The 21,869-nt window shown below is 56.8% G+C and overlaps 98 pseudogenes; all 98 read right to left on the bottom strand.

The window, feature by feature from the left end:
- Positions 1–241: 241 nt before the first annotated feature.
- On the bottom strand, positions 242–360 carry LOC136602028 (5S ribosomal RNA; annotated as a pseudogene).
- Positions 361–440: 80 nt separating this feature from the next.
- LOC136602027 (5S ribosomal RNA) lies at positions 441–559 on the bottom strand (annotated as a pseudogene).
- Positions 560–639: 80 nt separating this feature from the next.
- On the bottom strand, positions 640–758 carry LOC136602040 (5S ribosomal RNA; annotated as a pseudogene).
- Positions 759–838: 80 nt separating this feature from the next.
- LOC136602047 (5S ribosomal RNA) lies at positions 839–956 on the bottom strand (annotated as a pseudogene).
- Positions 957–1,036: 80 nt separating this feature from the next.
- LOC136602116 (5S ribosomal RNA) lies at positions 1,037–1,155 on the bottom strand (annotated as a pseudogene).
- An 80-nt stretch (positions 1,156–1,235) lies between these two features.
- On the bottom strand, positions 1,236–1,354 carry LOC136602092 (5S ribosomal RNA; annotated as a pseudogene).
- An 80-nt stretch (positions 1,355–1,434) lies between these two features.
- On the bottom strand, positions 1,435–1,554 carry LOC136602141 (5S ribosomal RNA; annotated as a pseudogene).
- Positions 1,555–1,634: 80 nt separating this feature from the next.
- Positions 1,635–1,753, bottom strand: LOC136602026 (5S ribosomal RNA; annotated as a pseudogene).
- Positions 1,754–2,031: 278 nt separating this feature from the next.
- On the bottom strand, positions 2,032–2,150 carry LOC136602024 (5S ribosomal RNA; annotated as a pseudogene).
- An 80-nt stretch (positions 2,151–2,230) lies between these two features.
- On the bottom strand, positions 2,231–2,349 carry LOC136601976 (5S ribosomal RNA; annotated as a pseudogene).
- Positions 2,350–2,628: 279 nt separating this feature from the next.
- On the bottom strand, positions 2,629–2,747 carry LOC136602053 (5S ribosomal RNA; annotated as a pseudogene).
- Positions 2,748–2,826: 79 nt separating this feature from the next.
- LOC136602075 (5S ribosomal RNA) lies at positions 2,827–2,945 on the bottom strand (annotated as a pseudogene).
- An 80-nt stretch (positions 2,946–3,025) lies between these two features.
- LOC136602046 (5S ribosomal RNA) lies at positions 3,026–3,143 on the bottom strand (annotated as a pseudogene).
- An 80-nt stretch (positions 3,144–3,223) lies between these two features.
- On the bottom strand, positions 3,224–3,342 carry LOC136602023 (5S ribosomal RNA; annotated as a pseudogene).
- An 81-nt stretch (positions 3,343–3,423) lies between these two features.
- On the bottom strand, positions 3,424–3,542 carry LOC136602022 (5S ribosomal RNA; annotated as a pseudogene).
- Positions 3,543–3,622: 80 nt separating this feature from the next.
- LOC136602020 (5S ribosomal RNA) lies at positions 3,623–3,741 on the bottom strand (annotated as a pseudogene).
- Positions 3,742–4,020: 279 nt separating this feature from the next.
- On the bottom strand, positions 4,021–4,139 carry LOC136602097 (5S ribosomal RNA; annotated as a pseudogene).
- An 80-nt stretch (positions 4,140–4,219) lies between these two features.
- LOC136602136 (5S ribosomal RNA) lies at positions 4,220–4,338 on the bottom strand (annotated as a pseudogene).
- An 80-nt stretch (positions 4,339–4,418) lies between these two features.
- On the bottom strand, positions 4,419–4,537 carry LOC136602019 (5S ribosomal RNA; annotated as a pseudogene).
- Positions 4,538–4,617: 80 nt separating this feature from the next.
- On the bottom strand, positions 4,618–4,736 carry LOC136602039 (5S ribosomal RNA; annotated as a pseudogene).
- Positions 4,737–4,816: 80 nt separating this feature from the next.
- LOC136602018 (5S ribosomal RNA) lies at positions 4,817–4,935 on the bottom strand (annotated as a pseudogene).
- An 80-nt stretch (positions 4,936–5,015) lies between these two features.
- On the bottom strand, positions 5,016–5,134 carry LOC136602115 (5S ribosomal RNA; annotated as a pseudogene).
- An 80-nt stretch (positions 5,135–5,214) lies between these two features.
- On the bottom strand, positions 5,215–5,333 carry LOC136602091 (5S ribosomal RNA; annotated as a pseudogene).
- An 80-nt stretch (positions 5,334–5,413) lies between these two features.
- Positions 5,414–5,532, bottom strand: LOC136602017 (5S ribosomal RNA; annotated as a pseudogene).
- An 80-nt stretch (positions 5,533–5,612) lies between these two features.
- LOC136602105 (5S ribosomal RNA) lies at positions 5,613–5,731 on the bottom strand (annotated as a pseudogene).
- An 80-nt stretch (positions 5,732–5,811) lies between these two features.
- Positions 5,812–5,929, bottom strand: LOC136602045 (5S ribosomal RNA; annotated as a pseudogene).
- Positions 5,930–6,009: 80 nt separating this feature from the next.
- Positions 6,010–6,128, bottom strand: LOC136602016 (5S ribosomal RNA; annotated as a pseudogene).
- An 80-nt stretch (positions 6,129–6,208) lies between these two features.
- Positions 6,209–6,327, bottom strand: LOC136602015 (5S ribosomal RNA; annotated as a pseudogene).
- Positions 6,328–6,407: 80 nt separating this feature from the next.
- On the bottom strand, positions 6,408–6,526 carry LOC136602068 (5S ribosomal RNA; annotated as a pseudogene).
- An 80-nt stretch (positions 6,527–6,606) lies between these two features.
- On the bottom strand, positions 6,607–6,725 carry LOC136602014 (5S ribosomal RNA; annotated as a pseudogene).
- Positions 6,726–6,805: 80 nt separating this feature from the next.
- On the bottom strand, positions 6,806–6,924 carry LOC136602012 (5S ribosomal RNA; annotated as a pseudogene).
- Positions 6,925–7,004: 80 nt separating this feature from the next.
- LOC136602073 (5S ribosomal RNA) lies at positions 7,005–7,123 on the bottom strand (annotated as a pseudogene).
- An 80-nt stretch (positions 7,124–7,203) lies between these two features.
- On the bottom strand, positions 7,204–7,322 carry LOC136602011 (5S ribosomal RNA; annotated as a pseudogene).
- An 80-nt stretch (positions 7,323–7,402) lies between these two features.
- Positions 7,403–7,521, bottom strand: LOC136602009 (5S ribosomal RNA; annotated as a pseudogene).
- An 80-nt stretch (positions 7,522–7,601) lies between these two features.
- LOC136602096 (5S ribosomal RNA) lies at positions 7,602–7,720 on the bottom strand (annotated as a pseudogene).
- An 80-nt stretch (positions 7,721–7,800) lies between these two features.
- LOC136602138 (5S ribosomal RNA) lies at positions 7,801–7,919 on the bottom strand (annotated as a pseudogene).
- An 80-nt stretch (positions 7,920–7,999) lies between these two features.
- Positions 8,000–8,118, bottom strand: LOC136602008 (5S ribosomal RNA; annotated as a pseudogene).
- Positions 8,119–8,394: 276 nt separating this feature from the next.
- On the bottom strand, positions 8,395–8,513 carry LOC136602007 (5S ribosomal RNA; annotated as a pseudogene).
- Positions 8,514–8,593: 80 nt separating this feature from the next.
- LOC136602114 (5S ribosomal RNA) lies at positions 8,594–8,712 on the bottom strand (annotated as a pseudogene).
- Positions 8,713–8,792: 80 nt separating this feature from the next.
- Positions 8,793–8,911, bottom strand: LOC136602090 (5S ribosomal RNA; annotated as a pseudogene).
- A 278-nt stretch (positions 8,912–9,189) lies between these two features.
- On the bottom strand, positions 9,190–9,307 carry LOC136602044 (5S ribosomal RNA; annotated as a pseudogene).
- Positions 9,308–9,387: 80 nt separating this feature from the next.
- LOC136601964 (5S ribosomal RNA) lies at positions 9,388–9,506 on the bottom strand (annotated as a pseudogene).
- A 79-nt stretch (positions 9,507–9,585) lies between these two features.
- Positions 9,586–9,704, bottom strand: LOC136602163 (5S ribosomal RNA; annotated as a pseudogene).
- Positions 9,705–10,181: 477 nt separating this feature from the next.
- Positions 10,182–10,300, bottom strand: LOC136602006 (5S ribosomal RNA; annotated as a pseudogene).
- A 79-nt stretch (positions 10,301–10,379) lies between these two features.
- On the bottom strand, positions 10,380–10,498 carry LOC136602005 (5S ribosomal RNA; annotated as a pseudogene).
- Positions 10,499–10,578: 80 nt separating this feature from the next.
- Positions 10,579–10,697, bottom strand: LOC136602004 (5S ribosomal RNA; annotated as a pseudogene).
- An 80-nt stretch (positions 10,698–10,777) lies between these two features.
- On the bottom strand, positions 10,778–10,896 carry LOC136602003 (5S ribosomal RNA; annotated as a pseudogene).
- Positions 10,897–10,976: 80 nt separating this feature from the next.
- LOC136602002 (5S ribosomal RNA) lies at positions 10,977–11,095 on the bottom strand (annotated as a pseudogene).
- Positions 11,096–11,175: 80 nt separating this feature from the next.
- Positions 11,176–11,294, bottom strand: LOC136602000 (5S ribosomal RNA; annotated as a pseudogene).
- Positions 11,295–11,374: 80 nt separating this feature from the next.
- Positions 11,375–11,493, bottom strand: LOC136601998 (5S ribosomal RNA; annotated as a pseudogene).
- An 80-nt stretch (positions 11,494–11,573) lies between these two features.
- On the bottom strand, positions 11,574–11,692 carry LOC136602107 (5S ribosomal RNA; annotated as a pseudogene).
- An 80-nt stretch (positions 11,693–11,772) lies between these two features.
- LOC136602104 (5S ribosomal RNA) lies at positions 11,773–11,891 on the bottom strand (annotated as a pseudogene).
- Positions 11,892–11,971: 80 nt separating this feature from the next.
- Positions 11,972–12,090, bottom strand: LOC136602134 (5S ribosomal RNA; annotated as a pseudogene).
- Positions 12,091–12,170: 80 nt separating this feature from the next.
- On the bottom strand, positions 12,171–12,289 carry LOC136602111 (5S ribosomal RNA; annotated as a pseudogene).
- Positions 12,290–12,369: 80 nt separating this feature from the next.
- LOC136601997 (5S ribosomal RNA) lies at positions 12,370–12,488 on the bottom strand (annotated as a pseudogene).
- Positions 12,489–12,568: 80 nt separating this feature from the next.
- On the bottom strand, positions 12,569–12,687 carry LOC136602162 (5S ribosomal RNA; annotated as a pseudogene).
- An 80-nt stretch (positions 12,688–12,767) lies between these two features.
- Positions 12,768–12,886, bottom strand: LOC136602102 (5S ribosomal RNA; annotated as a pseudogene).
- Positions 12,887–12,966: 80 nt separating this feature from the next.
- LOC136602152 (5S ribosomal RNA) lies at positions 12,967–13,085 on the bottom strand (annotated as a pseudogene).
- Positions 13,086–13,165: 80 nt separating this feature from the next.
- On the bottom strand, positions 13,166–13,284 carry LOC136602095 (5S ribosomal RNA; annotated as a pseudogene).
- Positions 13,285–13,364: 80 nt separating this feature from the next.
- LOC136602133 (5S ribosomal RNA) lies at positions 13,365–13,483 on the bottom strand (annotated as a pseudogene).
- Positions 13,484–13,563: 80 nt separating this feature from the next.
- On the bottom strand, positions 13,564–13,682 carry LOC136602086 (5S ribosomal RNA; annotated as a pseudogene).
- Positions 13,683–13,762: 80 nt separating this feature from the next.
- LOC136602038 (5S ribosomal RNA) lies at positions 13,763–13,881 on the bottom strand (annotated as a pseudogene).
- An 80-nt stretch (positions 13,882–13,961) lies between these two features.
- On the bottom strand, positions 13,962–14,080 carry LOC136601996 (5S ribosomal RNA; annotated as a pseudogene).
- A 279-nt stretch (positions 14,081–14,359) lies between these two features.
- LOC136602037 (5S ribosomal RNA) lies at positions 14,360–14,478 on the bottom strand (annotated as a pseudogene).
- An 80-nt stretch (positions 14,479–14,558) lies between these two features.
- Positions 14,559–14,677, bottom strand: LOC136602081 (5S ribosomal RNA; annotated as a pseudogene).
- Positions 14,678–14,757: 80 nt separating this feature from the next.
- LOC136601995 (5S ribosomal RNA) lies at positions 14,758–14,876 on the bottom strand (annotated as a pseudogene).
- An 80-nt stretch (positions 14,877–14,956) lies between these two features.
- LOC136601994 (5S ribosomal RNA) lies at positions 14,957–15,075 on the bottom strand (annotated as a pseudogene).
- Positions 15,076–15,155: 80 nt separating this feature from the next.
- On the bottom strand, positions 15,156–15,274 carry LOC136601993 (5S ribosomal RNA; annotated as a pseudogene).
- Positions 15,275–15,354: 80 nt separating this feature from the next.
- LOC136602074 (5S ribosomal RNA) lies at positions 15,355–15,473 on the bottom strand (annotated as a pseudogene).
- An 80-nt stretch (positions 15,474–15,553) lies between these two features.
- On the bottom strand, positions 15,554–15,672 carry LOC136602036 (5S ribosomal RNA; annotated as a pseudogene).
- An 80-nt stretch (positions 15,673–15,752) lies between these two features.
- On the bottom strand, positions 15,753–15,871 carry LOC136601992 (5S ribosomal RNA; annotated as a pseudogene).
- Positions 15,872–16,150: 279 nt separating this feature from the next.
- Positions 16,151–16,269, bottom strand: LOC136602025 (5S ribosomal RNA; annotated as a pseudogene).
- An 80-nt stretch (positions 16,270–16,349) lies between these two features.
- On the bottom strand, positions 16,350–16,468 carry LOC136602080 (5S ribosomal RNA; annotated as a pseudogene).
- An 80-nt stretch (positions 16,469–16,548) lies between these two features.
- On the bottom strand, positions 16,549–16,667 carry LOC136601991 (5S ribosomal RNA; annotated as a pseudogene).
- Positions 16,668–16,946: 279 nt separating this feature from the next.
- Positions 16,947–17,065, bottom strand: LOC136602122 (5S ribosomal RNA; annotated as a pseudogene).
- An 80-nt stretch (positions 17,066–17,145) lies between these two features.
- On the bottom strand, positions 17,146–17,264 carry LOC136602058 (5S ribosomal RNA; annotated as a pseudogene).
- An 80-nt stretch (positions 17,265–17,344) lies between these two features.
- Positions 17,345–17,463, bottom strand: LOC136601952 (5S ribosomal RNA; annotated as a pseudogene).
- Positions 17,464–17,543: 80 nt separating this feature from the next.
- LOC136602151 (5S ribosomal RNA) lies at positions 17,544–17,662 on the bottom strand (annotated as a pseudogene).
- Positions 17,663–17,742: 80 nt separating this feature from the next.
- On the bottom strand, positions 17,743–17,861 carry LOC136602052 (5S ribosomal RNA; annotated as a pseudogene).
- Positions 17,862–17,941: 80 nt separating this feature from the next.
- Positions 17,942–18,060, bottom strand: LOC136602072 (5S ribosomal RNA; annotated as a pseudogene).
- An 80-nt stretch (positions 18,061–18,140) lies between these two features.
- On the bottom strand, positions 18,141–18,259 carry LOC136601990 (5S ribosomal RNA; annotated as a pseudogene).
- Positions 18,260–18,339: 80 nt separating this feature from the next.
- On the bottom strand, positions 18,340–18,458 carry LOC136601987 (5S ribosomal RNA; annotated as a pseudogene).
- An 80-nt stretch (positions 18,459–18,538) lies between these two features.
- On the bottom strand, positions 18,539–18,657 carry LOC136601986 (5S ribosomal RNA; annotated as a pseudogene).
- An 80-nt stretch (positions 18,658–18,737) lies between these two features.
- On the bottom strand, positions 18,738–18,856 carry LOC136602083 (5S ribosomal RNA; annotated as a pseudogene).
- Positions 18,857–18,938: 82 nt separating this feature from the next.
- LOC136602108 (5S ribosomal RNA) lies at positions 18,939–19,057 on the bottom strand (annotated as a pseudogene).
- Positions 19,058–19,335: 278 nt separating this feature from the next.
- Positions 19,336–19,454, bottom strand: LOC136602132 (5S ribosomal RNA; annotated as a pseudogene).
- An 80-nt stretch (positions 19,455–19,534) lies between these two features.
- Positions 19,535–19,653, bottom strand: LOC136601985 (5S ribosomal RNA; annotated as a pseudogene).
- Positions 19,654–19,733: 80 nt separating this feature from the next.
- LOC136602035 (5S ribosomal RNA) lies at positions 19,734–19,852 on the bottom strand (annotated as a pseudogene).
- An 80-nt stretch (positions 19,853–19,932) lies between these two features.
- LOC136602042 (5S ribosomal RNA) lies at positions 19,933–20,050 on the bottom strand (annotated as a pseudogene).
- Positions 20,051–20,130: 80 nt separating this feature from the next.
- Positions 20,131–20,249, bottom strand: LOC136602113 (5S ribosomal RNA; annotated as a pseudogene).
- Positions 20,250–20,329: 80 nt separating this feature from the next.
- Positions 20,330–20,448, bottom strand: LOC136602089 (5S ribosomal RNA; annotated as a pseudogene).
- An 80-nt stretch (positions 20,449–20,528) lies between these two features.
- On the bottom strand, positions 20,529–20,647 carry LOC136601984 (5S ribosomal RNA; annotated as a pseudogene).
- An 80-nt stretch (positions 20,648–20,727) lies between these two features.
- Positions 20,728–20,846, bottom strand: LOC136602118 (5S ribosomal RNA; annotated as a pseudogene).
- Positions 20,847–20,926: 80 nt separating this feature from the next.
- Positions 20,927–21,045, bottom strand: LOC136602064 (5S ribosomal RNA; annotated as a pseudogene).
- An 80-nt stretch (positions 21,046–21,125) lies between these two features.
- Positions 21,126–21,244, bottom strand: LOC136602071 (5S ribosomal RNA; annotated as a pseudogene).
- Positions 21,245–21,324: 80 nt separating this feature from the next.
- LOC136601983 (5S ribosomal RNA) lies at positions 21,325–21,443 on the bottom strand (annotated as a pseudogene).
- Positions 21,444–21,523: 80 nt separating this feature from the next.
- Positions 21,524–21,642, bottom strand: LOC136601982 (5S ribosomal RNA; annotated as a pseudogene).
- Positions 21,643–21,722: 80 nt separating this feature from the next.
- Positions 21,723–21,841, bottom strand: LOC136601981 (5S ribosomal RNA; annotated as a pseudogene).
- Between the last annotated feature and the right edge of the window lie 28 nt (positions 21,842–21,869).

Raw genomic sequence — 21,869 nt, 5'->3', positions numbered from 1 at the left:
TGCACCTCCGAAACGGAAAGAAACCTACTCACGGCCTTAAAAGTCAATGGGACCTGGGATTCCCAGCCGGTCACCCCATACTGGTACTTGCCAGGCCTCAAGCTGGCTGGCGGCCGCGATCTGACGAGAGCAGGTACATTCAGCTTAGAATGCCCGTTGACAGCTCCTCCTCCTTTCCTATGGGCTTTCTGCAGTGCGAACGCACCTCCGAAAAGGAAAGCAACCTACTCACGGCCTTAAAAGTCAACGGGACCTGGGATTCCCAGCCGGTCACCCATACTGGTACTTGCCAGGCCTCAAGCTGGCTGGCGGCCGCGATCTGACGAGAGCAGGCACATTCAGCTTAGAATGCCCGTTGACAGCTCCTCCTCCTTTCCTATGGGCTTTCTGCAGTGCGAACGCACCTCCGAAAAGGAAAGAAACCTACTCACGGCCTTAAAAGTCAACGGGACCTGGGATTCCCAGCCGGTCACCCATACTGGTACTTGCCAGGCCTCAAGCTGGCTGGCGGCCGCGATCTGACGAGAGCAGGCACATTCAGCTTAGAATGCCCGTTGACAGCTCCTCCTCCTTTCCTATGGGCTTTCTGCAGTGCGAACGCACCTCCGAAAAGGAAAGCAACCTACTCACGGCCTTAAAAGTCAACGGGACCTGGGATTCCCAGCCGGTCACCCATACTGGTACTTGCCAGGCCTCAAGCTGGCTGGCGACCGCGATCTGACGAGAGCAGGCACATTCAGCTTAGAATGCCCGTTGACAGCTCCTCCTCCTTTCCTATGGGCTTTCTGCAGTGCGAACGCACCTCCGAAAAGGAAAGAAACCTACTCACGGCCTTAAAAGTCAACGGGACCTGGATTCCCAGCCGGTCACCCATACTGGTACTTGCCAGGCCTCAAGCTGGCTGGCGGCCGCGATCTGACGAGAGCAGGCACATTCAGCTTAGAATGCCCGTTGACAGCTCCTCCTCCTTTCCTATGGGCTTTCTGCAGTGCGAACGCACCTCCGAAACGGAAAGAAACCTACTCACGGCCTTAAAAGTCAATGGGACCTGGGATTCCCAGCCGGTCACCCATACTGGTACTTGCCAGGCCTCAAGCTGGCTGGCGGCCGCGATCTGACGAGAGCAGGCACATTCAGCTTAGAATGCCCGTTGACAGCTCCTCCTCCTTTCCTATGGGCTTTCTGCAGTGCGAACGCACCTCCGAAAAGGAAAGCAACCTACTCACGGCCTTAAAAGTCAACGGGACCTGGGATTCCCAGCCGGTCACCCATACTGGTACTTGCCAGGCCTCAAGCTGGCTGGCGGCCGCGATCTGACGAGAGCAGGCACATTCAGCTTAGAATGCCCGTTGAAAGCTCCTCCTCCTTTCCTATGGGCTTTCTGCAGTGCGAACGCACCTCCGAAAAGGAAAGCAACCTACTCACGGCCTTAAAAGTCAACGGGACCTGGGATTCCCAGCCGGTCACCCATACTGGTACTTGCCAGGCCTCAAGCTGGCTGGCGGCCCGCGATCTGACGAGAGCAGGCACATTCAGCTTAGAATGCCCGTTGACAGCTCCTCCTCCTTTCCTATGGGCTTTCTGCAGTGCGAACGCACCTCCGAAAAGGAAAGCAACCTACTCACGGCCTTAAAAGTCAACGGGACCTGGGATTCCCAGCCGGTCACCCATACTGGTACTTGCCAGGCCTCAAGCTGGCTGGCGGCCGCGATCTGACGAGAGCAGGCACATTCAGCTTAGAATGCCCGTTGACAGCTCCTCCTCCTTTCCTATGGGCTTTCTGCAGTGCGAACGCACCTCCGAAACGGAAAGAAACCTACTCACGGCCTTAAAAGTCAACGGACCTGGGATTCCCAGCCGGTCACCCATACTGGTACTTGCCAGGCCTCAAGCTGGCTGGCGGCCGCGATCTGACGAGAGCAGGCACATTCAGCTTAGAATGCCCGTTGACAGCTCCTCCTCCTTTCCTATGGGCTTTCTGCAGTGCGAACGCACCTCCGAAAAGGAAAGAAACCTACTCACGGCCTTAAAAGTCAACGGGACCTGGGATTCCCAGCCGGTCACCCATACTGGTACTTGCCAGGCCTCAAGCTGGCTGGCGGCCGCGATCTGACGAGAGCAGGCACATTCAGCTTAGAATGCCCGTTGACAGCTCCTCCTCCTTTCCTATGGGCTTTCTGCAGTGCGAACGCACCTCCGAAACGGAAAGAAACCTACTCACGGCCTTAAAAGTCAACGGGACCTGGGATTCCCAGCCGGTCACCCACACTGGTACTTGCCAGGCCTCAAGCTGGCTGGCGGCCGCGATCTGACGAGAGCAGGTACATTCAGCTTAGAATGCCCGTTGACAGCTCCTCCTCCTTTCCTATGGGCTTTCTGCAGTGCGAACGCACCTCCGAAAAGGAAAGCAACCTACTCACGGCCTTAAAAGTCAACGGGACCTGGGATTCCAGCCGGTCACCCATACTGGTACTTGCCAGGGCCTCAAGCTGGCTGGCGGCCACGATCTGACGAGAGCAGCACATTCAGCTTAGAACGCCCGTTGACAGCTCCTCCTCCTTTCCTATGGGCTTTCTGCAGTGCGAACGCACCTCCGAAAAGGAAAGAAACCTACTCACGGCCCTTAAAAGCCAACGGGACCTGGGATTCCCAGCCGGTCACCCATACTGGTACTTGCCAGGCCTCAAGCTGGCTGGCGGCCGCGATCTGACGAGAGCAGGCACATTCAGCTTAGAATGCCCGTTGACAGCTCCTCCTCCTTCCTATGGGCTTTCTGCAGTGCGAACGCACCTCCGAAACGGAAAGAAACCTACTCACGGCCTTAAAAGTCAATGGGACCTGGGATTCCCAGCCGGTCACCCATACTGGTACTTGCCAGGCCTCAAGCTGGCTGGCGGCCGCGATCTGACGAGAGCAGGTACATTCAGCTTAGAATGCCCGTTGACAGCTCCTCCTCCTTTCCTATGGGCTTTCTGCAGTGCGAACGCACCTCCGAAAAGGAAAGCAACCTACTCACGGCCTTAAAAGTCAACGGGACCTGGATTCCCAGCCGGTCACCCATACTGGTACTTGCCAGGCCTCAAGCTGGCTGGCGGCCGCGATCTGACGAGAGCAGGCACATTCAGCTTAGAATGCCCGTTGACAGCTCCTCCTCCTTTCCTATGGGCTTTCTGCAGTGCGAACGCACCTCCGAAAAGGAAAGAAACCTACTCACGGCCTTAAAAGTCAACGGGACCTGGGATTCCCAGCCGGTCACCCATACTGGTACTTGCCAGGCCTCAAGCTGGCTGGCGGCCGCGATCTGACGAGAGCAGGCACATTCAGCTTAGAATGCCCGTTGACAGCTCCTCCTCCTTTCCTATGGGCTTTTCTGCAGTGCGAACGCACCTCCGAAAAGGAAAGCAACCTACTCACGGCCTTAAAAGTCAACGGGACCTGGGATTCCCAGCCGGTCACCCATACTGGTACTTGCCAGGCCTCAAGCTGGCTGGCGGCCGCGATCTGACGAGAGCAGGCACATTCAGCTTAGAATGCCCGTTGACAGCTCCTCCTCCTTTCCTATGGGCTTTCTGCAGTGCGAACGCACCTCCGAAACGGAAAGAAACCTACTCACGGCCTTAAAAGTCAACGGGACCTGGGATTCCCAGCCGGTCACCCATACTGGTACTTGCCAGGCCTCAAGCTGGCTGGCGGCCGCGATCTGACGAGAGCAGGCACATTCAGCTTAGAATGCCCGTTGACAGCTCCTCCTCCTTTCCTATGGGCTTTCTGCAGTGCGAACGCACCTCCGAAAAGGAAAGCAACCTACTCACGGCCTTAAAAGTCAACGGGACCTGGGATTCCCAGCCGGTCACCCATACTGGTACTTGCCAGGCCTCAAGCTGGCTGGCGGGCCGCGATCTGACGAGAGCAGGCACATTCAGCTTAGAATGCCCGTTGATAGCTCCTCCTCCTTTCCTATGGGCTTTCTGCAGTGCGAACGCACTTCGAAAAGGAAAGAAACCTACTCACGGCCTTAAAAGTCAACGGGACCTGGGATTCCCAGCCGGTCACCCATACTGGTACTTGCCAGGCCTCAAGCTGGCTGGCGGCCGCGATCTGACGAGAGCAGGCACATTCAGCTTAGATTGCCCGTTGACAGCTCCTCCTCCTTTCCTATGGGCTTTCTGCAGTGCGAACGCACCTCCGAAAAGGAAAGAAACCTACTCACGGCCTTAAAAGTCAACTGGACCTGGGATTCCCAGCCGGTCACCCATACTGGTACTTGCCAGGCCTCAAGCTGGCTGGCGGCCGCGATCTGACGAGAGCAGGCACATTCAGCTTAGAATGCCCGTTGACAGCTCCTCCTCCTTTCCTATGGGCTTTCTGCAGTGCGAACGCACTTCCGAAAAGGAAAGAAACCTACTCACGGCCTTAAAAGTCAACGGGACCTGGGATTCCCAGCCGGTCACCCATACTGGTACTTGCCAGGCCTCAAGCTGGCTGGCGGCCGCGATCTGACGAGAGCAGGCACATTCAGCTTAGAATGCCCGTTGACAGCTCCTCCTCCTTTCCTATGGGCTTTCTGCAGTGCGAACGCACCTCCGAAAAGGAAAGCAACCTACTCACGGCCTTAAAAGTCAACGGGACCTGGGATTCCCAGCCGGTCACCCATACTGGTACTTGCCAGGCCTCAAGCTGGCTGGCGACCGCGATCTGACGAGAGCAGGCACATTCAGCTTAGAATGCCCGTTGACAGCTCCTCCTCCTTTCCTATGGGCTTTCTGCAGTGCGAACGCACCTCCGAAAAGGAAAGAAACCTACTCACGGCCTTAAAAGTCAACGGGACCTGGGATTCCCAGCCGGTCACCCATACTGGTACTTGCCAGGCCTCAAGCTGGCTGGCGGCCGCGATCTGACGAGAGCAGGCACATTCAGCTTAGAATGCCCGTTGACAGCTCCTCCTCCTTTCCTATGGGCTTTCTGCAGTGCGAACGCACCTCCGAAACGGAAAGAAACCTACTCACGGCCTTAAAAGTCAATGGGACCTGGGATTCCCAGCCGGTCACCCATACTGGTACTTGCCAGGCCTCAAGCTGGCTGGCGGCCGCGATCTGACGAGAGCAGGCACATTCAGCTTAGAATGCCCGTTGACAGCTCCTCCTCCTTTCCTATGGGCTTTCTGCAGTGCGAACGCACCTCCGAAAAGGAAAGCAACCTACTCACGGCCTTAAAAGTCAACGGGACCTGGGATTCCCAGCCGGTCACCCATACTGGTACTTGCCAGGCCTCAAGCTGGCTGGCGGCCGCGATCTGACGAGAGCAGGCACATTCAGCTTAGAATGCCCGTTGAAAGCTCCTCCTCCTTTCCTATGGGCTTTCTGCAGTGCGAACGCACCTCCGAAAAGGAAAGCAACCTACTCACGGCCTTAAAAGTCAACGGGACCTGGGATTCCCAGCCGGTCACCCATACTGGTACTTGCCAGGCCTCAAGCTGGCTGGCGGCCGCGATCTGACGAGAGCAGGCACATTCAGCTTAGAATGCCCGTTGACAGCTCCTCCTCCTTTCCTATGGGCTTTCTGCAGTGCGAACGCACCTCCGAAAAGGAAAGCAACCTACTCACGGCCTTAAAAGTCAGCGGGACCTGGGATTCCCAGCCGGTCACCCATACTAGTACTTGCCAGGCCTCAAGCTGGCTGGCGGCCGCGATCTGACGAGAGCAGGCACATTCAGCTTAGAATGCCCGTTGACAGCTCCTCCTCCTTTCCTATGGGCTTTCTGCAGTGCGAACGCACCTCCGAAAAGGAAAGCAACCTACTCACGGCCTTAAAAGTCAACGGGACCTGGATTCCCAGCCGGTCACCCATACTGGTACTTGCCAGGCCTCAAGCTGGCTGGCGGCCGCGATCTGACGAGAGCAGGCACATTCAGCTTAGAATGCCCGTTGACAGCTCCTCCTCCTTTCCTATGGGCTTTCTGCAGTGCGAACGCACCTCCGAAAAGGAAAGCAACCTACTCACGGCCTTAAAAGTCAACGGGACCTGGGATTCCCAGCCGGTCACCCATACTGGTACTTGCCAGGCCTCAAGCTGGCTGGCGGCCGCGATCTGACGAGAGCAGGCACATTCAGCTTAGAATGCCCGTTGACAGCTCCTCCTCCTTTCCTATGGGCTTTCTGCAGTGCGAACGCACCTCCGAAACGGAAAGAAACCTACTCACGGCCTTAAAAGTCAACGGGACCTGGGATTCCCAGCCGGTCACCCATACTGGTACTTGCCAGGCCTCAAGCTGGCTGGCGGCCGCGATCTGACGAGAGCAGGCACATTCAGCTTAGAATGCCCGTTGACAGCTCCTCCTCCTTTCCTATGGGCTTTCTGCAGTGCGAACGCACCTCCGAAAAGGAAAGAAACCTACTCACGGCCTTAAAAGTCAACGGGACCTGGGATTCCCAGCCGGTCACCCATACTGGTACTTGCCAGGCCTCAAGCTGGCTGGCGGCCGCGATCTGACGAGAGCAGGTACATTCAGCTTAGAATGCCCGTTGACAGCTCCTCCTCCTTTCCTATGGGCTTTCTGCAGTGCGAACGCACCTCCGAAAAGGAAAGCAACCTACTCACGGCCTTAAAAGTCAACGGGACCTGGGATTCCCAGCCGGTCACCCATACTGGTACTTGCCAGGCCTCAAGCTGGCTGGCGGCCGCGATCTGACGAGAGCAGGCACATTCAGCTTAGAATGCCCGTTGACAGCTCCTCCTCCTTTCCTATGGGCTTTCTGCAGTGCGAACGCACCTCCGAAAAGGAAAGAAACCTACTCACGGCCTTAAAAGTCAACGGGACCTGGGATTCCCAGCCGGTCACCCATACTGGTACTTGCCAGGCCTCAAGCTGGCTGGCGGCCGCGATCTGACGAGAGCAGGCACATTCAGCTTAGAATGCCCGTTGACAGCTCCTCCTCCTTTCCTATGGGCTTTCTGCAGTGCGAACGCACCTCCGAAACGGAAAGAAACCTACTCACGGCCTTAAAAGTCAATGGGACCTGGGATTCCCAGCCGGTCACCCATACTGGTACTTGCCAGGCCTCAAGCTGGCTGGCGGCCGCGATCTGACGAGAGCAGGTACATTCAGCTTAGAATGCCCGTTGACAGCTCCTCCTCCTTTCCTATGGGCTTTCTGCAGTGCGAACGCACCTCCGAAAAGGAAAGCAACCTACTCACGGCCTTAAAAGTCAACGGGACCTGGGATTCCCAGCCGGTCACCCATACTGGTACTTGCCAGGCCTCAAGCTGGCTGGCGGCCGCGATCTGACGAGAGCAGGCACATTCAGCTTAGAATGCCCGTTGACAGCTCCTCCTCCTTTCCTATGGGCTTTCTGCAGTGCGAACGCACCTCCGAAAAGGAAAGAAACCTACTCACGGCCTTAAAAGTCAACGGGACCTGGGATTCCCAGCCGGTCACCCATACTGGTACTTGCCAGGCCTCAAGCTGGCTGGCGGCCGCGATCTGACGAGAGCAGGCACATTCAGCTTAGAATGCCCGTTGACAGCTCCTCCTCCTTTCCTATGGGCTTTCTGCAGTGCGAACGCACCTCCGAAAAGGAAAGCAACCTACTCACGGCCTTAAAAGTCAACGGGACCTGGGATTCCCAGCCGGTCACCCATACTGGTACTTGCCAGGCCTCAAGCTGGCTGGCGGCCGCGATCTGACGAGAGCAGGCACATTCAGCTTAGATTGCCCGTTGACAGCTCCTCCTCCTTTCCTATGGGCTTTCTGCAGTGCGAACGCACCTCCGAAAAGGAAAGAAACCTACTCACGGCCTTAAAAGTCAACTGGACCTGGGATTCCCAGCCGGTAACCCATACTGGTACTTGCCAGGCCTCAAGCTGGCTGGCGGCTGCGATCTGACGAGAGCAGGCACATTCAGCTTAGAATGCCCGTTGACGGCTCCTCCTCCTTTCCTATGGGCTTTCTGCAGTGCGAACGCACTTCCGAAAAGGAAAGAAACCTACTCACGGCCTTAAAAGTCAACGGGACCTGGGATTCCCAGCCGGTCACCCATACTGGTACTTGCCAGGCCTCAAGCTGGCTGGCGGCCGCGATCTGACGAGAGCAGGCACATTCAGCTTAGAATGCCCGTTGACAGCTCCTCCTCCTTTCCTATGGGCTTTCTGCAGTGCGAACGCACCTCGAAAAGGAAAGCAACCTACTCACGGCCTTAAAAGTCAACGGGACCTGGATTCCCAGCCGGTCACCCATACTGGTACTTGCCAGGCCTCAGCTGGCTGGCGACCGCGATCTGACAAGAGCAGGCACATTCAGCTTAGAATGCCCGTTGACAGCTCCTCCTCCTTTCCTATGGGCTTTCTGCAGTGCGAACGCACCTCCGAAAAGGAAAGCAACCTACTCACGGCCTTAAAAGTCAACGGGACCTGGGATTCCCAGCCGGTCACCCATACTGGTACTTGCCAGGCCTCAAGCTGGCTGGCGGCCGCGATCTGACGAGAGCAGGCACATTCAGCTTAGAATGCCCGTTGACAGCTCCTCCTCCTTTCCTATGGGCTTTCTGCAGTGCGAACGCACCTCAGAAACGGAAAGAAACCTACTCACGGCCTTAAAAGTCAATGGGACCTGGGATTCCCAGCCGGTCACCCATACTGGTACTTGCCAGGCCTCAAGCTGGCTGGCGGCCGCGATCTGACGAGAGCAGGCACATTCAGCTTAGAATGCCCGTTGACAGCTCCTCCTCCTTTCCTATGGGCTTTCTGCAGTGCGAACGCACCTCCGAAAAGGAAAGCAACCTACTCACGGCCTTAAAAGTCAACGGGACCTGGGATTCCCAGCCGGTCACCCATACTGGTACTTGCCAGGCCTCAAGCTGGCTGGCGGCCGCGATCTGACGAGAGCAGGCACATTCAGCTTAGAATGCCCGTTGAAAGCTCCTCCTCCTTTCCTATGGGCTTTCTGCAGTGCGAACGCACCTCCGAAAAGGAAAGCAACCTACTCACGACCTTAAAAGTCAACGGGACCTGGGATTCCCAGCCGGTCACCCATACTGGTACTTGCCAGGCCTCAAGCTGGCTGGCGGCCGCGATCTGACGAGAGCAGCACATTCAGCTTAGAATGCCCGTTGACAGCTCCTCCTCCTTTCCTATGGGCTTTCTGCAGTGCGAACGCACCTCCGAAACGGAAAGAAACCTACTCACGGCCTTAAAAGTCAACGGGACCTGGATTCCCAGCCGGTCACCCATACTGGTACTTGCCAGGCCTCAAGCTGGCTGGCGGCCGCGATCTGACGAGAGCAGGCACATTCAGCTTAGAATGCCCGTTGACAGCTCCTCCTCCTTTCCTATGGGCTTTCTGCAGTGCGAACGCACCTCCGAAACGGAAAGAAACCTACTCACGGCCTTAAAAGTCAACGGGACCTGGGATTCCCAGCCGGTCACCCACACTGGTACTTGCCAGGCCTCAAGCTGGCTGGCGGCCGCGATCTGACGAGAGCAGGTACATTCAGCTTAGAATGCCCGTTGACAGCTCCTCCTCCTTTCCTATGGGCTTTCTGCAGTGCGAACGCACTCCGAAAAGGAAAGCAACCTACTCACGGCCTTAAAAGTCAACGGGACCTGGGATTCCCAGCCGGTCACCCATACTGGTACTTGCCAGGCCTCAAGCTGGCTGGCGGCCGCGATCTGACGAGAGCAGGCACATTCAGCTTAGAATGCCCGTTGACAGCTCCTCCTCCTTTCCTATGGGCTTTCTGCAGTGCGAACGCACCTCCGAAAAGGAAAGAAACCTACTCACGGCCTTAAAAGCCAACGGGACCTGGGATTCCCAGCCGGTCACCCATACTGGTACTTGCCAGGCCTCAAGCTGGCTGGCGGCCGCGATCTGACGAGAGCAGGCACATTCAGCTTAGAATGCCTCGTTGACAGCTCCTCCTCCTTTCCTATGGGCTTTCTGCAGTGCGAACGCACTTCCGAAAAGGAAAGAAACCTACTCACGGCCTTAAAAGTCAACGGGACCTGGGATTCCCAGCCGGTCACCCATACTGGTACTTGCCAGGCCTCAGCTGGCTGGCGGCCGCGATCTGACGAGAGCAGGCACTTCAGCTTAGAATGCCCGTTGACAGCTCCTCCTCCTTTCCTATGGGCTTTCTGCAGTGCGAACGCACCTCCGAAAAGGAAAGAAACCTACTCACGGCCTTAAAAGTCAACGGGACCTGGGATTCCCAGCCGGTCACCCATACTGGTACTTGCCAGGCCTCAAGCTGGCTGGCGGCCGCGATCTGACGAGAGCAGGCACATTCAGCTTAGAATGCCCGTTGACAGCTCCTCCTCCTTTCCTATGGGCTTTCTGCAGTGCGAACGCACTCCGAAAAGGAAAGAAACCTACTCACGGCCTTAAAAGTCAACGGGACCTGGGATTCCCAGCCGGTCACCCATACTGGTACTTGCCAGGCCTCAAGCTGGCTGGCGGCCGCGATCTGACGAGAGCAGGCACATTCAGCTTAGAATGCCCGTTGACAGCTCCTCCTCCTTTCCTATGGGCTTTCTGCAGTGCGAACGCACCTCCGAAAAGGAAAGAAACCTACTCACGGCCTTAAAAGTCAACGGGACCTGGGATTCCCAGCCGGTCACCCATACTGGTACTTGCCAGGCCTCAAGCTGGCTGGCGGCCGCGATCTGACGAGAGCAGGCACATTCAGCTTAGAATGCCCGTTGACAGCTCCTCCTCCTTTCCTATGGGCTTTCTGCAGTGCGAACGCACCTCCGAAAAGGAAAGAAACCTACTCACGGCCTTAAAAGTCAACGGGACCTGGGATTCCCAGCCGGTCACCCATACTGGTACTTGCCAGGCCTCAAGCTGGCTGGCGGCCGCGATCTGACGAGAGCAGGCACATTCAGCTTAGAATGCCCGTTGACAGCTCCTCCTCCTTTCCTATGGGCTTTCTGCAGTGCGAACGCACCTCCGAAAAGGAAAGAAACCTACTCACGGCCTTAAAAGTCAACGGGACCTGGGATTCCCAGCCGGTCACCCATACTGGTACTTGCCAGGCCTCAAGCTGGCTGGCGGCCGCGATCTGACGAGAGCAGGCACATTCAGCTTAGAATGCCCGTTGACAGCTCCTCCTCCTTTCCTATGGGCTTTCTGCAGTGCGAACGCACCTCCGAAAAGGAAAGAAACCTACTCACGGCCTTAAAAGTCAACGGGACCTGGGATTCCCAGCCGGTCACCCATACTGGTACTTGCCAGGCCTCAAGCTGGCTGGCGGCCGCGATCTGACGAGAGCAGGCACATTCAGCTTAGAATGCCCGTTGACAGCTCCTCCTCCTTTCCTATGGGCTTTCTGCAGTGCGAACGCACCTCCGAAAAGGAAAGAAACCTACTCACGGCCTTAAAAGTCAACGGGACCTGGGATTCCCAGCCGGTCACCCATACTGGTACTTGCCAGGCCTCAAGCTGGCTGGCGGCCGCGATCTGACGAGAGCAGGCACATTCAGCTTAGAATGCCCGTTGACAGCTCCTCCTCCTTTCCTATGGGCTTTCTGCAGTGCGAACGCACCTCCGAAAAGGAAAGCAACCTACTCACGGCCTTAAAAGTCAACGGGACCTGGGATTCCCAGCCGGTCACCCATACTGGTACTTGCCAGGCCTCAAGCTGGCTGGCGGCCGCGATCTGACGAGAGCAGACACATTCAGCTTAGAATGCCCGTTGACAGCTCCTCCTCCTTTCCTATGGGCTTTCTGCAGTGCGAACGCACCTCCGAAAAGGAAAGAAACCTACTCACGGCCTTAAAAGTCAACGGGACCTGGGATTCCCAGCCGGTCACCCATACTGGTACTTGCCAGGCCTCAAGCTGGCTGGCGGCCGCGATCTGACGAGAGCAGGCACATTCAGCTTAGAACGCCCGTTGACAGCTCCTCCTCCTTTCCTATGGGCTTTCTGCAGTGCGAACGCACCTCCGAAAAGGAAAGAAACCTACTCACGGCCTTAAAAGTCAACTGGACCTGGGATTCCCAGCCGGTCACCCATACTGGTACTTGCCAGGCCTCAAGCTGGCTGGCGGCCGCGATCTGACGAGAGCAGGCACATTCAGCTTAGAATGCCCGTTGACAGCTCCTCCTCCTTTCCTATGGGCTTTCTGCAGTGCGAACGCACTTCCGAAAAGGAAAGAAACCTACTCACGGCCTTAAAAGTCAACGGGACCTGGAATTCCCAGCCGGTCACCCATACTGGTACTTGCCAGGCCTCAAGCTGGCTGGCGGCCGCGATCTGACGAGAGCAGGCACATTCAGCTTAGAATGCCCGTTGACAGCTCCTCCTCCTTTCCTATGGGCTTTCTGCAGTGCGAACGCACCTCCGAAAAGGAAAGCAACCTACTCACGGCCTTAAAAGTCAACGGGACCTGGGATTCCCAGCCGGTCACCCATACTGGTACTTGCCAGGCCTCAAGCTGGCTGGCGGCCGCGATCTGACGAGAGCAGGCACATTCAGCTTAGAATGCCCGTTGACAGCTCCTCCTCCTTTCCTATGGGCTTTCTGCAGTGCGAACGCACCTCCGAAAAGGAAAGCAACCTACTCACGGCCTTAAAAGTCAACGGGACCTGGGATTCCCAGCCGGTCACCCATACTGGTACTTGCCAGGCCTCAAGCTGGCTGGCGGCCGCGATCTGACGAGAGCAGGCACATTCAGCTTAGAATGCCCGTTGACAGCTCCTCCTCCTTTCCTATGGGCTTTCTGCAGTGCGAACGCACCTCCGAAACGGAAAGAAACCTACTCACGGCCTTAAAAGTCGACGGGACCTGGGATTCCCAGCCGGTCACCCATACTGGTACTTGCCAGGCCTCAAGCTGGCTGGCGGCCGCGATCTGACGAGAGCAGGCACATTCAGCTTAGAATGCCCGTTGACAGCTCCTCCTCCTTTCCTATGGGCTTTCTGCAGTGCGAACGCACCTCCGAAAAGGAAAGAAACCTACTCACGGCCTTAAAAGTCAACGGGACCTGGGATTCCCAGCCGGTCACCCATACTGGTACTTGCCAGGCCTCAAGCTGGCTGGCGGCCGTGATCTGACGAGAGCAGGCACATTCAGCTTAGAATGCCCGTTGATAGCTCCTCCTCCTTTCCTATGGGCTTTCTGCAGTGCGAACGCACTTCCGAAAAGGAAAGAAACCTACTCACGGCCTTAAAAGTCAACGGGACCTGGGATTCCCAGCCGGTCACCCATACTGGTACTTGCCAGGCCTCAAGCTGGCTGGCGGCCGCGATCTGACGAGAGCAGGCACATTCAGCTTAGATTGCCCGTTGACAGCTCCTCCTCCTTTCCTATGGGCTTTCTGCAGTGCGAACGCACCTCCGAAAAGGAAAGAAACCTACTCACGGCCTTAAAAGTCAACTGGACCTGGGATTCCCAGCCGGTCACCCATACTGGTACTTGCCAGGCCTCAAGCTGGCTGGCGGCCGCGATCTGACGAGAGCAGGCACATTCAGCTTAGAATGCCCGTTGACAGCTCCTCCTCCTTTCCTATGGGCTTTCTGCAGTGCGAACGCACTTCCGAAAAGGAAAGAAACCTACTCACGGCCTTAAAAGTCAACGGGACCTGGGATTCCCAGCCGGTCACCCATACTGGTACTTGCCAGGCCTGAAGCTGGCTGGCGGCCGCGATCTGACGAGAGCAGGCACATTCAGCTTAGAATGCCCGTTGACAGCTCATCCTCCTTTCCTATGGGCTTTCTGCAGTGCGAACGCACCTCCGAAAAGGAAAGCAACCTACTCACGGCCTTAAAAGTCAACGGGACCTGGGATTCCCAGCCGGTCACCCATACTGGTACTTGCCAGGCCTCAAGCTGGCTGGCGACCGCGATCTGACGAGAGCAGGCACATTCAGCTTAGAATGCCCGTTGACAGCTCCTCCTCCTTTCCTATGGGCTTTCTGCAGTGCGAACGCACCTCCGAAAAGGAAAGAAACCTACTCACGGCCTTAAAAGTCAACGGGACCTGGGATTCCCAGCCGGTCACCCATACTGGTACTTGCCAGGCCTCAAGCTGGCTGGCGGCCGCGATCTGACGAGAGCAGGCACATTCAGCTTAGAATGCCCGTTGACAGCTCCTCCTCCTTTCCTATGGGCTTTCTGCAGTGCGAACGCACCTCCGAAACGGAAAGAAACCTACTCACGGCCTTAAAAGTCAACGAGACCTGGGATTCCCAGCCGGTCACCCATACTGGTACTTGCCAGGCCTCAAGCTGGCTGGCGGCCACGATCTGACGAGAGCACGCACATTCAGCTTAGAATGCCCGTTGACAGCTCCTCCTCCTTTCCTATGGGCTTTCTGCAGTGCGAACGCACCTCCGAAAAGGAAAGAAACCTACTCACGGCCTTAAATGTCAACGGGACCTGGGATTCCCAGCCGGTCACCCATACTGGTACTTGCCAGGCCTCAAGCTGGCTGGCGGCCGCGATCTGACGAGAGCAGGTACATTCAGCTTAGAATGCCCGTTGACAGCTCCTCCTCCTTTCCTATGGGCTTTCTGCAGTGCGAACGCACCTCCGAAAAGGAAAGCAACCTACTCACGGCCTTAAAAGTCAACGGGACCTGGGATTCCCAGCCGGTCACCCATACTGGTACTTGCCAGGCCTCAGGCTGGCTGGCGGCCGCGATCTGATGAGAGCAGGCACATTCAGCTTAGAATGCCCGTTGACAGCTCCTCCTCCTTTCCTATGGGCTTTCTGCAGTGCGAACGCACCTCCGAAAAGGAAAGAAACCTACTCACGGCCTTAAAAGTCAACGGGACCTGGGATTCCCAGCCGGTCACCCATACTGGTACTTGCCAGGCCTCAAGCTGGCTGGCGGCCGCGATCTGACGAGAGCAGGCACATTCAGCTTAGAATGCCCGTTGACAGCTCCTCCTCCTTTCCTATGGGCTTTCTGCAGTGCGAACGCACCTCCGAAAAGGAAAGAAACCTACTCACGGCCTTAAAAGTCAACGGGACCTGGGATTCCCAGCCGGTCACCCATACTGGTACTTGCCAGGCCTCAAGCTGGCTGGCGGCCGCGATCTGACGAGAGCAGGCACATTCAGCTTAGAATGCCCGTTGACAGCTCCTCCTCCTTTCCTATGGGCTTTCTGCAGTGCGAACGCACCTCCGAAAAGGAAAGAAACCTACTCACGGCCTTAAAAGTCAACGGGACCTGGGATTCCCAGCCGGTCACCCATACTGGTACTTGCCAGGCCTCAAGCTGGCTGGCGGCCGCGATCTGACGAGAGCAGGCACATTCAGCTTAGAATGCCCGTTGACAGCTCCTCCTCCTTTCCTATGGGCTTTCTGCAGTGCGAACGCACCTCCGAAAAGGAAAGAAACCTACTCACGGCCTTAAAAGTCAACGGGACCTGGGATTCCCAGCCGGTCACCCATACTGGTACTTGCCAGGCCTGAAGCTGGCTGGCGGCCGCGATCTGACGAGAGCAGGCACATTCAGCTTAGAATGCCCGTTGACAGCTCATCCTCCTTTCCTATGGGCTTTCTGCAGTGCGAACGCACCTCCGAAAAGGAAAGCAACCTACTCACGGCCTTAAAAGTCAACGGGACCTGGGATTCCCAGCCGGTCACCCATACTGGTACTTGCCAGGCCTCAAGCTGGCTGGCGACCGCGATCTGACGAGAGCAGGCACATTCAGCTTAGAATGCCCGTTGACAGCTCCTCCTCCTTTCCTATGGGCTTTCTGCAGTGCGAACGCACCTCCGAAAAGGAAAGAAACCTACTCACGGCCTTAAAAGTCAACGGGACCTGGGATTCCCAGCCGGTCACCCATACTGGTACTTGCCAGGCCTCAAGCTGGCTGGCGGCCGCGATCTGACGAGAGCAGGCACATTCAGCTTAGAATGCCCGTTGACAGCTCCTCCTCCTTTCCTATGGGCTTTCTGCAGTGCGAACGCACCTCCGAAACGGAAAGAAACCTACTCACGGCCTTAAAAGTCAACGAGACCTGGGATTCCCAGCCGGTCACCCATACTGGTACTTGCCAGGCCTCAAGCTGGCTGGCGGCCACGATCTGACGAGAGCACGCACATTCAGCTTAGAATGCCCGTTGACAGCTCCTCCTCCTTTCCTATGGGCTTTCTGCAGTGCGAACGCACCTCCGAAAAGGAAAGAAACCTACTCACGGCCTTAAATGTCAACGGGACCTGGGATTCCCAGCCGGTCACCCATACTGGTACTTGCCAGGCCTCAAGCTGGCTGGCGGCCGCGATCTGACGAGAGCAGGTACATTCAGCTTAGAATGCCCGTTGACAGCTCCTCCTCCTTTCCTATGGGCTTTCTGCAGTGCGAACGCACCTCCGAAAAGGAAAGCAACCTACTCACGGCCTTAAAAGTCAACGGGACCTGGGATTCCCAGCCGGTCACCCATACTGGTACTTGCCAGGCCTCAGGCTGGCTGGCGGCCGCGATCTGATGAGAGCAGGCACATTCAGCTTAGAATGCCCGTTGACAGCTCCTCCTCCTTTCCTATGGGCTTTCTGCAGTGCGAACGCACCTCCGAAAAGGAAAGAAACCTACTCACGGCCTTAAAAGTCAACGGGACCTGGGATTCCCAGCCGGTCACCCATACTGGTACTTGCCAGGCCTCAAGCTGGCTGGCGGCCGCGATCTGACGAGAGCAGGCACATTCAGCTTAGAATGCCCGTTGACAGCTCCTCCTCCTTTCCTATGGGCTTTCTGCAGTGCGAACGCACCTCCGAAAAGGAAAGAAACCTACTCACGGCCTTAAAAGTCAACGGGACCTGGGATTCCCAGCCGGTCACCCATACTGGTACTTGCCATGCCTCAAGCTGGCTGGCGGCCGCGATCTGACGAGAGTAGGCACATTCAGCTTAGAATGCCCGTTGACAGCTCCTCCTCCTTTCCTATGGGCTTTCTGCAGTGCGAACGCACCTCCGAAACGGAAAGAAACCTACTCACGGCCTTAAAAGTCAACGGGACCTGGGATTCCCAGCCGGTCACCCATGCTGGTACTTGCTAGGCCTCAAGCTGGCTGGCGGCCGCGATCTGACGAGAGCAGGCACATTCAGCTTAGAATGCCCGTTGACAGCTCCTCCTCCTTTCCTATGGGCTTTCTGCAGTGCGAACGCACCTCCGAAAAGGAAAGAAACCTACTCACGGCCTTAAAAGTCAACGGGACCTGGGATTCCCAGCCGGTCACCCATACTGGTACTTGCCAGGCCTCAAGCTGGCTGGCGGCCGCGGTCTGACGAGAGCAGGCACATTCAGCTTAGAATGCCCGTTGACAGCTCCTCCTCCTTTCCTATGGGCTTTCTGCAGTGCGAACGCACCTCCGAAACGGAAAGAAACCTACTCACGGCCTTAAAAGTCAACGGGACCTGGGATTCCCAGCCGGTCACCCACACTGGTACTTGCCAGGCCTCAAGCTGGCTGGCGGCCGCGATCTGACGAGAGCAGGTACATTCAGCTTAGAATGCCCGTTGACAGCTCCTCCTCCTTTCCTATGGGCTTTCTGCAGTGCGAACGCACCTCCGAAAAGGAAAGCAACCTACTCACGGCCTTAAAAGTCAACGGGACCTGGGATTCCCAGCCGGTCACCCATACTGGTACTTGCCAGGCCTCAAGCTGGCTGGCGGCCACGATCTGACGAGAGCAGGCACATTCAGCTTAGAACGCCCGTTGACAGCTCCTCCTCCTTTCCTATGGGCTTTCTGCAGTGCGAACGCACCTCCGAAAAGGAAAGAAACCTACTCACGGCCTTAAAAGCCAACGGGACCTGGGATTCCCAGCCGGTCACCCATACTGGTACTTGCCAGGCCTCAAGCTGGCTGGCGGCCGCGATCTGACGAGAGCAGGCACATTCAGCTTAGAATGCCCGTTGACAGCTCCTCCTCCTTTCCTATGGGCTTTCTGCAGTGCGAACGCACCTCCGAAACGGAAAGAAACCTACTCACGGCCTTAAAAGTCAATGGGACCTGGGATTCCCAGCCGGTCACCCATACTGGTACTTGCCAGGCCTCAAGCTGGCTGGCGGCCGCGATCTGACGAGAGCAGGTACATTCAGCTTAGAATGCCCGTTGACAGCTCCTCCTCCTTTCCTATGGGCTTTCTGCAGTGCGAACGCACCTCCGAAAAGGAAAGCAACCTACTCACGGCCTTAAAAGTCAACGGGACCTGGGATTCCCAGCCGGTCACCCATACTGGTACTTGCCAGGCCTCAAGCTGGCTGGCGGCCGCGATCTGACGAGAGCAGGCACATTCAGCTTAGAATGCCCGTTGACAGCTCCTCCTCCTTTCCTATGGGCTTTCTGCAGTGCGAACGCACCTCCGAAAAGGAAAGAAACCTACTCACGGCCTTAAAAGTCAACGGGACCTGGGATTCCCAGCCGGTCACCCATACTGGTACTTGCCAGGCCTCAAGCTGGCTGGCGGCCGCGATCTGACGAGAGCAGGCACATTCAGCTTAGAATGCCCGTTGACAGCTCCTCCTCCTTTCCTATGGGCTTTCTGCAGTGCGAACGCACCTCCGAAAAGGAAAGCAACCTACTCACGGCCTTAAAAGTCAACGGGACCTGGGATTCCCAGCCGGTCACCCATACTGGTACTTGCCAGGCCTCAAGCTGGCTGGCGGCCGCGATCTGACGAGAGCAGGCACATTCAGCTTAGAATGCCCGTTGACAGCTCCTCCTCCTTTCCTATGGGCTTTCTGCAGTGCGAACGCACCTCCGAAACGGAAAGAAACCTACTCACGGCCTTAAAAGTCAACGGGACCTGGGATTCCCAGCCGGTCACCCATACTGGTACTTGCCAGGCCTCAAGCTGGCTGCCGGCCGCGATCTGACGAGAGCAGGCACATTCAGCTTAGAATGCCCGTTGACAGCTCCTCCTCCTTTCCTATGTGGGCTTTCTGCAGTGCGAACGCACCTCCGAAAAGGAAAGCAACCTACTCACGGCCTTAAAAGTCAACGGGACCTGGGATTCACAGCCGGTCACCCATACTGGTACTTGCCAGGCCTCAAGCTGGCTGGCGGCCGCGATCTGACGAGAGCAGGCACATTCAGCTTAGAATGCCCGTTGACAGCTCCTCCTCCTTTCCTATGGGCTTTCTGCAGTGCGAACGCACTTCCGAAAAGGAAAGAAACCTACTCACGGCCTTAAAAGTCAACGGGACCTGGGATTCCAGCCGGTCACCCATACTGGTACTTGCCAGGCCTCAAGCTGGCTGGCGGCCGCGATCTGACGAGAGCAGGCACATTCAGCTTAGATTGCCCGTTGACAGCTCCTCCTCCTTTCCTATGGGCTTTCTGCAGTGCGAACGCACCTCCGAAAAGGAAAGAAACCTACTCACGGCCTTAAAAGTCAACTGGACCTGGGATTCCCAGCCGGTCACCCATACTGGTACTTGCCAGGCCTCAAGCTGGCTGGCGGCCGCGATCTGACGAGAGCAGGCACATTCAGCTTAGAATGCCCGTTGACAGCTCCTCCTCCTTTCCTATGGGCTTTCTGCAGTGCGAACGCACTTCCGAAAAGGAAAGAAACCTACTCACGGCCTTAAAAGTCAACGGGACCTGGGATTCCCAGCCGGTCACCCATACTGGTACTTGCCAGGCCTCAAGCTGGCTGGCGGCCGCGATCTGACGAGAGCAGGCACATTCAGCTTAGAATGCCCGTTGACAGCTCCTCCTCCTTTCCTATGGGCTTTCTGCAGTGCGAACGCACCTCCGAAAAGGAAAGCAACCTACTCACGGCCTTAAAAGTCAACGGGACCTGGGATTCCCAGCCGGTCACCCATACTGGTACTTGCCAGGCCTCAAGCTGGCTGGCGACCGCGATCTGACGAGAGCAGGCACATTCAGCTTAGAATGCCCGTTGACAGCTCCTCCTCCTTTCCTATGGGCTTTCTGCAGTGCGAACGCACCTCCGAAAAGGAAAGAAACCTACTCACGGCCTTAAAAGTCAACGGGACCTGGATTCCCAGCCGGTCACCCATACTGGTACTTGCCAGGCCTCAAGCTGGCTGGCGGCCGCGATCTGACGAGAGCAGGCACATTCAGCTTAGAATGCCCGTTGACAGCTCCTCCTCCTTTCCTATGGGCTTTCTGCAGTGCGAACGCACCTCCGAAACGGAAAGAAACCTACTCACGGCCTTAAAAGTCAATGGGACCTGGGATTCCCAGCCGGTCACCCATACTGGTACTTGCCAGGCCTCAAGCTGGCTGGCGGCCGCGATCTGACGAGAGCAGGCACATTCAGCTTAGAATGCCCGTTGACAGCTCCTCCTCCTTTCCTATGGGCTTTCTGCAGTGCGAACGCACCTCCGAAAAGGAAAGCAACCTACTCACGGCCTTAAAAGTCAACGGGACCTGGGATTCCCAGCCGGTCACCCATACTGGTACTTGCCAGGCCTCAAGCTGGCTGGCGGCCGCGATCTGACGAGAGCAGGCACATTCAGCTTAGAATGCCCGTTGAAAGCTCCTCCTCCTTTCCTATGGGCTTTCTGCAGTGCGAACGCACCTCCGAAAAGGAAAGCAACCTACTCACGGCCTTAAAAGTCAACGGGACCTGGGATTCCCAGCCGGTCACCCATACTGGTACTTGCCAGGCCTCAAGCTGGCTGGCGGCCGCGATCTGACGAGAGCAGGCACATTCAGCTTAGAATGCCCGTTGACAGCTCCTCCTCCTTTCCTATGGGCTTTCTGCAGTGCGAACGCACCTCCGAAAAGGAAAGCAACCTACTCACGGCCTTAAAAGTCAGCGGGACCTGGGATTCCCAGCCGGTCACCCATACTGGTACTTGCCAGGCCTCAAGCTGGCTGGCGGCCGCGATCTGACGAGAGCAGGCACATTCAGCTTAGAATGCCCGTTGACAGCTCCTCCTCCTTTCCTATGGGCTTTCTGCAGTGCGAACGCACCTCCGAAAAGGAAAGAAACCTACTCACGGCCTTAAAAGTCAACGGGACCTGGGATTCCCAGCTGGTCACCCATACTGGTACTTGCCAGGCCTCAAACTGGCTGGCGGCCGCGATCTGACGAGAGCAGGCACATTCAGCTTAGAATGCCCGTTGACAGCTCCTCCTCCTTTCCTATGGGCTTTCTGCAGTGCGAACGCACCTCCGAAACGGAAAGAAACCTACTCACGGCCTTAAAAGTCAATGGGACCTGGGATTCCCAGCCGGTCACCCATACTGGTACTTGCCAGGCCTCAAGCTGGCTGGCGGCCGCGATCTGACGAGAGCAGGTACATTCAGCTTAGAATGCCCGTTGACAGCTCCTCCTCCTTTCCTATGGGCTTTCTGCAGTGCGAACGCACCTCCGAAAAGGAAAGCAACCTACTCACGGCCTTAAAAGTCAACGGGACCTGGGATTCCCAGCCGGTCACCCATACTGGTACTTGCCAGGCCTCAAGCTGGCTGGCGGCCGCGATCTGACGAGAGCAGGCACATTCAGCTTAGAATGCCCGTTGACAGCTCCTCCTCCTTTCCTATGGGCTTTCTGCAGTGCGAACGCACCTCCGAAAAGGAAAGCAACCTACTCACGGCCTTAAAAGTCAACGGGACCTGGGATTCCCAGCCGGTCACCCATACTGGTACTTGCCAGGCCTCAAGCTGGCTGGCGGCCGCGATCTGACGAGAGCAGGCACATTCAGCTTAGAATGCCCGTTGACAGCTCCTCCTCCTTTCCTATGGGCTTTCTGCAGTGCGAACGCACCTCCGAAACGGAAAGAAACCTACTCACGGCCTTAAAAGTCAACGGGACCTGGGATTCCCAGCCGGTCACCCATACTGGTACTTGCCAGGCCTCAAGCTGGCTGGCGGCCGCGATCTGACGAGAGCAGGCACATTCAGCTTAGAATGCCCGTTGACAGCTCCTCCTCCTTTCCTATGGGCTTTC

Source organism: Eleutherodactylus coqui, unplaced genomic scaffold (assembly GCF_035609145.1).
Source record: "Eleutherodactylus coqui strain aEleCoq1 unplaced genomic scaffold, aEleCoq1.hap1 HAP1_SCAFFOLD_625, whole genome shotgun sequence".
Classification (NCBI taxonomy): domain Eukaryota; kingdom Metazoa; phylum Chordata; class Amphibia; order Anura; family Eleutherodactylidae; genus Eleutherodactylus; species Eleutherodactylus coqui.
This window is presented reverse-complemented; position numbering and strand designations above follow the sequence as displayed.